The following is a 12,844-nucleotide window of genomic DNA, read 5'->3' as shown; positions in this document are numbered from 1 at the left end:
GTCATGAGTTTGTTCTAGTGTGTTGCCCCCAAATTTGATGCGGGGTTTCCTTGTGTCCAAATTTTGAGCATGCCTTTGAATATCCAATTGCTTTGGTGGTTGGTCCTTAGCATTGGCATGTGATTGAGTATATTTTTCTGCATAAGACTTCCATAATGGTTTGTGAAGGTGAGTGTCATATGTTTGACCATGTGTATGTGGGACCTCAAGTTTTTCAAACAAAGATGATGGTGATAGGCACAAATTGTGGTCCTCTAATGTCTCCACTATTAGGCCTCCTTTGATCCATGTTGAGGTGAGGTTGTTGCAAAGTTTGATTTTCCATTATTTGAGACATGTCAAAATCATGAGCGATCTTGGCTCCACTTTGTGTCATAACTTGTAAGAAATATTGTCTATCTCTCCTCATTATTTCCTCAACCAATCGATTAAAACGGGGATACATAATGGAGTCTTCCACTTCTGCGGAATGTACAGAAAAGTTGTCCATATTGTCATTGTTGTTTGTAGTGTCCATGTTCTCAACATTTAGAATGTTTCTATAAGCATCCATGTCAGGTAATGTGGTATGATCATAATTGAAAAAGACATCATTGTCATACTCATAGGTACTCGTGTTTACGAACACTTGAGCCTCTTTAGCTTCTCTCTTAGATTTTTGGGAAAGAGTTTCAACTATGAACGCGGTATTGACCAAGATGTGTGAGACTAGATGAAAATGGAAAAAGAGTATGGAAGACCAAGAGTTGAATGGAATGTAAATGAATCTGAGGTTTACTTGCAATGTCCAAAGTGTAAGACCAAGTATGTATGTAGTGGAGTAGGTGTGGCTTCCAAAGAGATGATAGTTTCTCTTGATGAGGTAAGTTGACCTTGACTCTAAGTAAGACCAAATGAGACCCAAAGGTGATAGACCTTGATGAGGGACCACTTAGAAAAATGTTGTTGTATGTAGTGTGTTGACAAAGTAAGATGAGGACAAGCAAGTGACCTTTTGACTCAAGTTTAGACAAATGTGAATGTAATGCAAGGTGTAAAGCAATGATGGACTTTGTGAGACCCAGAAATAGGCTGAATTCTAGATAAAAACCCAGAGAGATAACCTAGGAAGCTCAATAAGTCTAAAACTGACTGCTCTTGTTTGCTGGACTAGAAATTTTTCCAATACTGAACACAAACGTGCCTGTATACTTCACAGATGCGTTTAAATGACATAGACGTGGTTGAACACTGCACAGACGCGTTTCTGAGATCTTGTGAATGCAATTTTCTTCAGAGAACACAGACGCGTTTTTGCCCTTCACAAACGCGGCTAAATGATACAGATACGTTTCTGAAAACTGAGTGCAATTTTTCCAATTTGTAAAGTTGTTTGTTGTGACCAAATATGAATTTGTGACTATTTTTCGTGACAAGAGAACACAATGTTGTTGAAGACTCAATGTTTGTAAGTGTTTAGACTCAAAATTACTCAAAGAAAGTGTGTTGTTTGATGTAAAAAATGTTTTGCATACACTTGAAGACACAAAAGACACAATGTTTTGATGTTTGATCTTGAATGTTTGAATGTTCAAAATAAGACAAGCACAATTCTTATGGTTGGCCAGGACAATTATTGTTGATCCACATGGGGTTTCCCCCGAGGCCATGCTATTCAGAGCGGATACTTAGATGTTTGACCCCACTAGCTCCATCCTCGGCACTCACTTCTCTGGGACAACCAAGCACCAGTCCCCACGAAAACTCCCCGTGGCGAACTTTGTATCTCTACTAAGAACCGTATGTGTGTGGGTCGCTCTAGAGGTCTGACCTCCTGCCCCAACAACTAGAAGGATTTTGGCTTTCTAAAACAAAAAGGTGCTAGTAAGGGCATCTTCTCGTGTGGCCATACATGCGGCACTTTTAACTCTGTAAATACAGAAGGCTCCCAGCCGATAGGGGTTACGCCCTATAACTGATCAAATAAATTTGATCAAACGGGTTTATGGGGAGACATAGTGTCGATATGAACTAATCAGCACACGTTACCCATGGCTTTCACCATGGATACAGTTATTTATAGTGGTTCGGAAGAGGTGGGTTTTCCTCGCTACCACTTAGGTCGTTCTTTCCTCACTAGTAGTCCTAATGACCACACGGGGAGACATGCCCTCTAAAGATTAACACAAAAGAGCCTTTTGCCCCATACACAAAAGACACTAGTTCAATTTTAGTGCATCAATTGAAGTGTTTGTTAATCTATGAAAACAAGGCACACAATAAAAATCAAAAGAAACCCTTGCCAAAATTTTGCAACAAATATTTGTTAGTTGTTTTGCAATAATACCCCTCCTGCAAGCACACAAGTTAGGTAAATTTTAGATCCAAAAAACTTTGTGAAATAGGGGCCTTCGACAATGCGTTTTTTTGATAGATTCAAAGATCTGATTTTCCATGAGTTATTTTGAATCATGAAAAACATTCCACCTGTAAAATTTTAAGACATTTCCAAAAATGTAAGAAAATCCAAAAAAGTTTCTAATTTGTTCCAAAAATTATTTTTTTATGAAAAATCATAAAAAATTCATAGCAAATGCAAAATTGATCCCAAAACTCTGAAATGTTTACTAGAGACTCTTGATAGACTTCCAAATCTGCATACAAAAATTCCTGCAAATATTCCAAGCAGTTTGTGCAATATGATCAAAATAATGCAAAACCCTAACTTTTAAAGATCCGATTATTCAAGAATTATTTTGCATCAAAATTAAAATCACAAAAAATAGATCCAATGTATAATTCTGAGAGATTTTCAAAAATGTAAGAAAATCCGAAAAATTCGCTCATTTGCTCTCAAAATTAATTTTTTATTAAAATGCATAAAAAATTCATATAAAATTCAAATATGCTCCAAAAAATCTAATTTTTTTACTGAGCACCTAGGATGATGTTCTTGACCTGCGAAAAAAATTTTGATACCAAAATGAAAATTCGTTTGTGAGATCTGATCAAAATAATGAAAAACCCTAATTTTCAAAGATCTGATTTTTTAGGAAATATTTTGCCTCAATTTTAAAATCACAAAGAACAGATCATGTGTATAATTCAGAGAGCTTTAAAAAAATATAAGAAAATCCAAAAAATCCGCTCATTTTCTTTTATGAAAATTCATAAAATATTCATGGAAAATGCAAATGTGCTCCAAAAATTTTGAATTTTGGATTGAGAGCTCTTGATACTGCCTTCAACCTTCCAACAAAATTTGGTGCAAAAATTCCAAGAGGTTTGTGAGATTGGATCAAATCTCTCCAAGATCTTGATTTTGTGTCCAAAACCCTAGCTGCACAAGGTTATTCTCCAAATTGTTTTACAAAACAGCAATATAGGGTTAGAAAAACCTGCAAAAAACACAGATCTAACAAAAATCCATGTCCCACCAGACGTGCCAAAATGTTTATGGTAAAAATGGAAAGAACAATATTGAAAGACTAAATGAATTCAACCACAAAACCCTAGCCTAACAGCAACAAAGATCCACCATAACATATGAAGATTACCTAAGACAATGCAAATCAACAAAATCACAAAGATTATACCATCACATGTCCTATAGGGTTCGAATCTCCATTCTTCATATCTCCATTGATCTTGCTTGATATATTTGCTCTCAGATTTTATGTGTGCACAAGAGCTCAACAAAGAAGGAAAATGTGGTTGCAAGTAGGCTTGATCGCATATGAAAGTTCGAATGCTAGAAGACTTCAAAGATCGATTAGTCGAGGGTTGATAATGAAGGAAGCATCTCCTTATATAAAAGACACTATAAGAAATGGAGGGATAAGATTGAGAGGTGTAAAAGATAAATGGTCGGCTAAGATTAGAGGGTAGGTAGAGAAAATAAGAAAATAATGAAAGGGTAGGTAGTGTAGGAATTAAGAGATGAATGACATGTGTCATGGGTAGAAAAGGCTAATGAATTAATTAAAAAGATTTATTTAATTAATAGAAGAAGTGGGATTAATTAAATAAATAAAATATTTATTTAATTTAGGAAAAGGATAATTTAAATAAATAAAAGTATCTATTTAAATGAGAAATAAGGCTAGAAGAGGATAAATGAATTAATTAAATAAATAAAGATATTTATTTAATTAGACAAGACAATTTTAGGTGTCTACAATAACAATAGTCAATATCATGAAAAACATTAAAATAAGGCTTTTAAGAGAAGGCATATCACATGTATATATATTGCAAATATACATATATGTGATAACCTATATATATGCATATAGATTCTCTATTAAAATGATTTACTTACTTGTTTAGATTCATGACTAACAAATTTCCAGACGAACATGTAGCTACAATTGCTTATATTCCTTTGCCTTGTGTTATAACTGCATTAACGATCTTTATTTCAATTTATTGTGAAAATGACATCAATTATATACATTGTGAACTACATTTGTATTTCATAGGTTTTATGATCAATTTGTCTATCTAATTCTATGCTTTTTATTTTGCAGATGATGGAATATTATAGTTTGCTATACTTGGCATTTCAAAGCTAACTCCAATTTACAATGTTTTAGTTTTTCGAAAATCGAGGCTTCGAAAAGAATAATGAATATTGACAATATATCCAACATTATTATTTTTCCAGGAAATGAGTATAAACAATATATTCTTTTAGGTTATTCCTCTGGTTTTCTTTCTAGAGTTTAACATATAAACTAATGGTTGCAATCACTAAGATTTGGTTCAAAAATTAAATCTTATCATTTTGTGAAACATTACCAGAAAATAATGAGAAACCTACTCGGATGTTGCTTGAAAAGATCAGAACTGGAAGTGGGTTGAGTCTGCAACTCGATACTCAGTTCGATCTACTTGAACCCTTGATTTTATTACCTCTAATCCTCTTTTGAACCAAGAAATCAAATACTATAATACCTTCCCAGACTTGACCGCTTGCAAATGCAACTATAGATGGGAGTCAATGTATATATATCCCTTATGTTTCTTTGTTGATTCTACTATGAAAAACTATGTTTTTGGATTGCTATGCCCTGAAAAATGAATTATGTTTTTTTAGAGAGTGGATTCAAACTCTATTCTATGTAAAAAATAAGTCAAATGGATGCTTATTATATTGTTGTTTCTATTCTTGCCTATCCACTTTATGTTGAGGCATTTCTCTTTTTTAAAATAGCAGCATATTTCTACCTTCTTTATTATGTGCAAGTGCCACTTAGTGGTTGTTACAAATCAAATCCTTTATCACCTTTTCTGTTTGAGGTTTAATGGCATTATGGTTGAAAGTTGGTTGTCGGCATTGCTCTCTTTTTAATTTGGTTTTTAATAGCATTTGATTCTATAAGAGTACCATTCCTATATTCTAGATATGTTGCAACATTAAGACAACATTTGAAATAGAGATATTACAACACAATAATATGAGTGACATGGGATGGAACTAATACATTTCAACACAATGAATAATTAAGATAACACCATATGTTGTAACATTGTAAATGGAATAACTTCTTATCTCTCCCCGATGTCTTCCCATCCAAAACCTTCGGCCTCTTTGCATGTGCCTGCTTTGGGTGCCTCCACTTAGGTGGGGGGGCTACTATGTTTCCGACAGCTCTAATGGAACGGCTCATGCTGGCGATGATGTGCCCATTGTGCCCCCATTGACGTCTGCTGGATGTGTTGACTCGGTCGCCTGTGTTTCGGGTGCAAATTGCTCAGCTTTTGGGGTCTCTAGGGGATCTTATGCGGATCGTCTGACTTTTGGAAGGGGTAAGCAATCTGCTTATGTTGAGACTAAGCATTTTCTTGCTTGTCAGTCTATTGCTATTCATCTAAAAGAAAAGACGGTTGAAGAGATTGATCAGGTTGCCTTTGATCTTTCTTCTACTGCAGTTATATGTCGGTTTAAGGGTTTTTGGCCCGGTCTCCCGGGACTCCATGAATGGATCTCTAAGCATTGGGAACCCCTCATTTCGGATTCGGTTCAAATTTTTCCTTTGGCAAAGGGTTTTTTTATTGCCAAGTTTGATAAAGTGATGGATAGAAAGATCATTCTATGTGATCACTTTTTTTGGGAGAACTGTTTTCCTTTGATGATTAAACCCTGGCATGAGGATTTTAATCCCTCATCTGAACCCTTTTGTAAAATGCCGATTTGGGTTAGACTCCTCAACCTCCCACTTCATCTTTGGGTGGACCAACTACTTGAGGAAGTGGGTGAGACTTTGGGAGATTTTCTTATGGTGGATGTGGAGTCCTCTGATATCCTTCACTCCACCTATGCTCGTATTTTGGTAGATATTGATGCTTCTAAGGGGCTACCAACAGAGATCAAACTTTCAACACCCAAGGATTTCTGGATTCAACCTTTGGATTATGAAGGGATTCCCTTCAGATGTAGAAGATGCTTCAAGACTTGGCATGTCGCAGCTAAATGTGATTTAGAGAAAGTTAAAGTGAAGAAGCCCTCTTCATTGTGGAAAGGTGCCTCTTCTCAACATTATACAGTATTCAAGAGCTCATCTCAGACGGTTGGGCAGGATCTTCCCATCAATGGCTCTAAAGTGCCTATGGTGGATTCTGTTGAATATGTCCCCTTGGTCCCTGAGATGGGATCTGATACTCCTTCAATGGATGTTGTTGATGGTGTTGTCCCTTATGCTAACGTTTTTCCTTCTGAGCCATCTGGTGGCCCTGATATTTTACAAATTGTTGGTTATGCCCCTGCAGCTGGGTGTGATAGGATTTTGGATGGTATGTCTATTGGTGTTGCCCCTATACTTGTTTTTGTTTCGGCTTCTAATGCATCTACTGGAATTGTCCCTTTGTCTGTTTCTTCTTCCAAGGATGTGACTGGCCCTAGATCTGCTTGTCCTGTTGGCTCTTCGTTGTTTGTTGGCCCCTCCTTGGGCATTGGGTTTCTTGCGTTGGATTCACTGGAGTGGCAAGTTGAGGCTGCTAAGGTTGAAGAAGGTTGGATTTCAATTAAAAGAAAACATTCTAAAAGGTGTTCGCCCTCTTTTGACATGACCCTTAGATCCCAAAAGAAGGGATCCAAAGGGAAATCCTAATGTTGGTTGTTTGCTCCAGGTTGGGGGGGCTGTTGTTAAAACCCCTTTGGGCGGCTGCTTTTTTACTGCTCGTTTGTTTCTCCTTTTGGATATCGGACTGCCTGTAGATTTCCCATGTATATGCTTTTATTTGTCAGACAACTTTTCTTTTTGGAGTGGTCAGTCTTTTTCGATCCCCTTTCTTGGCTTTGTTCCGTCTCGTCTTAGCTTTGTTTAATTTAGTGGTTATTCTTTAATATCTTTAGATGTGGGTTTCAGGTTCCCCCTTATTAACCTATTTTGTACAAGGTTTCGGGTCCCTTCAAAACATGTTTTCCCCTATTCAAAAACATTGTGACTGCATTATTACTCACAATATTACAATGGATGTTACTATTAACTTAATTAGCCTCCAAGTTCTTATGAGGCATAAGCAAAATAACAACACTAGTTACTTGTATGAGCATGTATAAGTATGTCTATATCGTCATAGGTTGTTGAACACATTTGAATGTTGAGAGGGGGTCTGAATGAGTATATATTAAAACTTAATCAATTTAATCGTTCATTTATCATTCATTCTAGTCACGATATGTGTAGAAGTAAAGAATTGAAAAATAACAAAGCAAACACACATGAACACCAAGATTTGACGTGAAAAACCCAATGAAGAAAAACCACGATGAGAACTATCCCACTATATGAAAACAAGTTACAAAGTTTTAGGCTTGAGGTCATGGAAGCTCACTGCTCCTAATTTTGACTTGCAAAACTAAGGCGAACAAGATACAATGGACTTGCAAACACTAAAGATCACTTCTCTAGGGCAAGATATAATAATAGATTTAAATATAGTGAATCAACATTTTTGAACTGCAGAGAAATGCATCCTCTAAAATGTTTATTACAATTCACTGTTGTTACACATTTGAAACTAACTTCATCAGTGCTTAATTGCACTTGCAAACCTTCACACTTACAAGATACACCATACACAACTTTGCATCTCACACAACATATATGATCCTCCAAATAGATTTCACCTTTTATTTACCATTTACAATGAAAGAAACATCAATTAGGTCGGCCTAATTAGATGCAACATATAGAATATAAACAATCAGCCCAAAACAAATCTCCAAAGTAATGCGGAAGGAAATATGAAATATGTGAAGTATCACACCATGTCAACACACCTTCCTATCCATCCCAAATCAACTTCTACACTCCACACTCTATCACACAAACCAGAATTGCACAAGTCGGCTCCAAATGATAGAATCGTTGAAGCACACCAACCAAACTTACTCAAAACATGATGCAAACCACCAAAACTCTTATAGATGCACCACATAACATCACGTGACACCAACATAGCTAAATCATTGAGCCGCACCACAAAAACAACTGAAGGTGGAGGAATGCAATGTGTTCTTGCAAACTATCACTGTACAAGTCGATACTCAAACCATCACAACTTCAATCGTATATCAAATGAGAACATATAAACTAGGATATATCAAGCATTTTCATCCATCGATATAAACTATAACCGCAAGCAATGATGAAACAATGTGCCACAATAATGACCGTAAAACTATACGCAATTGGACAAACAATTCACTGAAACAATCACATTTAGCCAACTTCAAATGCAGACCACAAAATACACCTCCAAAGTTTTGAATAATTCACAATATACTTGGATATACGATCTAAAGAAGCCACAATTATTCTCCACACATCCGCATGAACTCATAACCAATCCTCTAATACTACAGTACTCTGGAACACAACAGATCAACCTTCCAAACCAAACATTATCATCAATGACAACAAGTTTGACATCAATGACAATACAAACTCATATTTGCAACATAATTATGTGTCTATGTGAGTAAAATATGTACCCATATATTCGTATTTGTATGGCGATGTAGTCATGCTTTTAAGTTTCTATGCACAATTGTTGATAAATGAGCAACATAGTACACTTGTTTTTGCACTATTCATTTTGAGCATATATAATTTCATGGGGGGGGAAAAGCAGTTTTTTATAGCGCTCCAACATGTACCTTTTATCAAGGAATGCATGAAGTAAATGCAAGGTATGAAATTTTACTTTACTTTTATAATTATTAATTCATAAGCATAAATGTTCATGTGTATACATGACAATTAAATAGAATCATTCATTATATCATTTATATGCATGATCTACGTGGTGTGTGATATGATTCCCATCATGGACATTATTTACCCAAATGGCTAGGACCCCTCTCCTCAACCATGTTCTCATCTTCAACTAATCATGCATCCACTTAAATTCATTCACACATTAATAGGTCAACCTTCAAAAATCGTAATCGTCACATATACATAATCTAAACCATTATCAATTTCTCATATTGACATCATAATATCAAGATGCCTTTATATACATAAATAAAACCCCAATGATACTTGAATTGATATTCGATTTTGTTTTCTTGGCTTAAAGCTAGAAATTAAAATTTCATAAGTTGCTCAAAGCATTGATAGAGAAATATTAAACTTAGGTGTTTTCAACTTAATTCCTCTTTTTGGGCATACCATACAAGTTTCATTAAATTTTCATTCTCATCCTTCGAACATGGTATCTCTGTATAAATTATAGTAGTTACAACTAAATTAAGAAAACAATGACTAAAATAATGGACAACTAGTTATTTCCATTTGCATCCAACCTAGACATTGAACTTATTCTAGCGGTGGGCTCCTCCTAAGCATTACATGGTCAATGGAATTTGGTGGCCAAATTTTTCCACATTCTTGTTGCATGACGATGGGTTGACATGAAAAATAGGTAGAGGGAAAGAGAGAAAAGGGAGGAGGGAGGGAGAGACATAAGTAGAGAGCGAGGGTAAGGGTGATGTAGAGAGATAGAGAGGGATAGGGAAAGAGATAGAGAGATAGGAAGAGAGAGAGATAGAGAGATAAGGAGATATAGGTAGAGAGAGAGAAGGATATATAGATAGAGATAAAGAGAGATAGGGACATAGGAGGTACAGAGATATGAATAGAAAGAGATAGAGAGGAGCAAGAGGGAGATAGAGAGGAGTAGAGAGAAACAGAGAGAGATACAAAGTAGGAAAGCTAGAATGAGAGAGAGAGAGAGAGAGAGAGAGAGAGAGAGAGAGAGAGAGAGCACATATTCTTGGATTTAGCAATTGTTTGCCTTGTACGTGTTAAGTTGACCAGGGATGAAGAGGCAAGTGTTGGTTTTGTAAATTGCTATACGTAATGTGACTTGTTTATGGCATCTTCTTGTTTTAGACATCACTTTACAACCTAGGCATTAAAAATGGTTTTGGAAACCATAGTACCTACTCTTCACATGTGAGCTCTATAAATACTTGGTGTCTTAAGAATATTTTATATGACGAGTTGAAGATTTTTGAGATGTTTTTGCATTGCCAAAATTCTTTGTTTTTGTAACTACCCCCTTAGAGGATTGGCCATGTGCATTATGTTGTTGTTGTTGGTAATACAATTGAGATATGTGTTTTGCAACGTGAGTTTTTTCCCAAAAGGTTTTTCCCATGTAAAGTTTGCGTTATTATTTGCATTGTTTTTAATTTTTGCCTTTGGTCTCCTAATTTGATTAGCATTGAAAGCATTATTCCGCACTCAACTTCCTTTCAAAATGAAGAAGAAAAACATTTGTTGTCTCATTTTGAAGACCTTACTCCCTATTCTTTAGAAGAATTGGACATTGATGGCATGTTGTAGGTGAAATGACACATGTAGTAAGGTACGTTAGATTTAACATGTTAGTTTTAAGGATTAAAAATTATGTGCATAAGGTGATATGTTAAAGAAAAAGGGAAGGAAACATTCTTCCATGTAATTCATGAGCTTTAAGGCTCCAAGGCCTCCTAATTGGAAAATTATCATCCAAAACAGACCAATGTTAGTTAAATGGTTTCACAAAATACCAAGTCACTTTTTCAAGCTTTTCATTGGCAATGAACAAATGTCAAGTTAGAAGACACACAAAAATAGAAACAAAATATAAAAGCCACTATGATCTTTGAATGCCTAAGGGATTTCATCATTATTAAAAAATAGGGATTAACAACAAGCTCGTCTATGTTAGAATGTATATGTAACAAAGTAGTATGTAATGTGATCCTCGTAATTGAACACATCACAAAACGTAGCATAGAGTGATGCATGAAGGATGAAGTCTCTTTTAGAGTTTCTCCATGTTGGGTTTCCCAAGTCTATTTTAGCGCTTACTTGTGCTCTCAAAATGCTAGCAATATTGTTGTTTTGCACTTCACAAAGTCAATTTAAGGACTTTTAGGACTCTTATACAAGCTTGTGCCACAAATAACAAGCAAATAGATCAAAAACTAAGACTCATATTTCACAAAATTAGTGAATTTTGAAAAGGACAAGTTATATATTCTGAAAAACAAATAAAAGTTCGTCAATCCTAAACAATCTAAACTAAAATCATTCCTAATAAATATAAACAATGCATGAATACTAGCATTCGGACCCTTCTTAGAAGGCATGTAAGTTCTACCTTTAAACACCTTAAAAACGGGAAAGGTAAGGACATTAAAGAATATTGAGATGAGATCTCAAAGCTCGGAGATTTATAGTGATGCATATCATAAAAATCATTCTGGTCAAGCCAGTCAGCAAAGCTTCTCAAATAATAGACTGGGAGTAAGCATTACAGTTTCCAAGTCTGAACCAAAATGAACTAACCCCAACCCAACCATACAAATTCTCTTTTTGTAAAACAATACATTTGATTCTTGAATTAATAAATAGCCATCAATTGATAAAAACAATAAACATGCTAGCGAACAGGCTTACTTAGGAACCAAAATGAACTAACCCCGACCCAACCACACAAATTCTCTTTTTGTAAAACAATACATTTGATTCTTGAATTAATAAATAGCCATCAATTGATAAAAACAATAAACAGGCTTACTTTAGGAACCAACATGCTCCTCTCGGTCATTTTGTCATCTTTTAGATTGTCGTTGGGAATTGTCAAACAAAAAAAGAGGAACTCATTTATTTGTTTTCTTGATTTTAAAAGCCTCTGACATCATGCCACCCTTGTTGGTACCTAAACAAAGTTTGCTTTATACCATATTCTCTTACAATTAATGTTGACAAAACCAGGACAATCCTTCAATTTCACAACACACCTTGAGGAGATCCAATCTTACAAATACATAGGCAATGGCTTCAATTGCCATCTAAATTCAAATCATAGGTGAGAGGAGAACGTAGCCATCAACAGCACTATAATGAACAAATTTATTAAACTGGAACCTTCCTAGGAAGCCATCAAAGCGTACTTATCAATAAAGAAGACCAGGCAAACAGAGAGAGCAGCTCATGATACAAGTAGGTTTGAAGGCTAAAGAATCTCTTCATTGCATCGTAGGCTCATCCCACAACTCACCAGCAAAGCATTATAGATTTCACATCTTTTAAACAGTTCTCAGTTAGTTTTATTAGATAGATTTCATGAGGCAGAATTTGAATTGGTTTACACCAAGATCAAGGACCAGTGCCTTGAAAGGGCTACTGCTGGCAGAAAAACCATGAGTCTAATACATTCCAACAATCTCAAAAAAAAAATTATATACTATTTAATGCAATTGATCATTTATTGCCCAAAAGAAAGCACGTGAAAAAATATCATACCCTTTACTCACGTAGAGATACAGTGCACAAAAGATGCCATAATGTGGTATCTT

The sequence above is a fragment of the Cryptomeria japonica genome, chromosome 1 (genome assembly GCF_030272615.1).
Source record: "Cryptomeria japonica chromosome 1, Sugi_1.0, whole genome shotgun sequence".
Classification (NCBI taxonomy): domain Eukaryota; kingdom Viridiplantae; phylum Streptophyta; class Pinopsida; order Cupressales; family Cupressaceae; genus Cryptomeria; species Cryptomeria japonica.
This window is presented reverse-complemented; position numbering follows the sequence as displayed.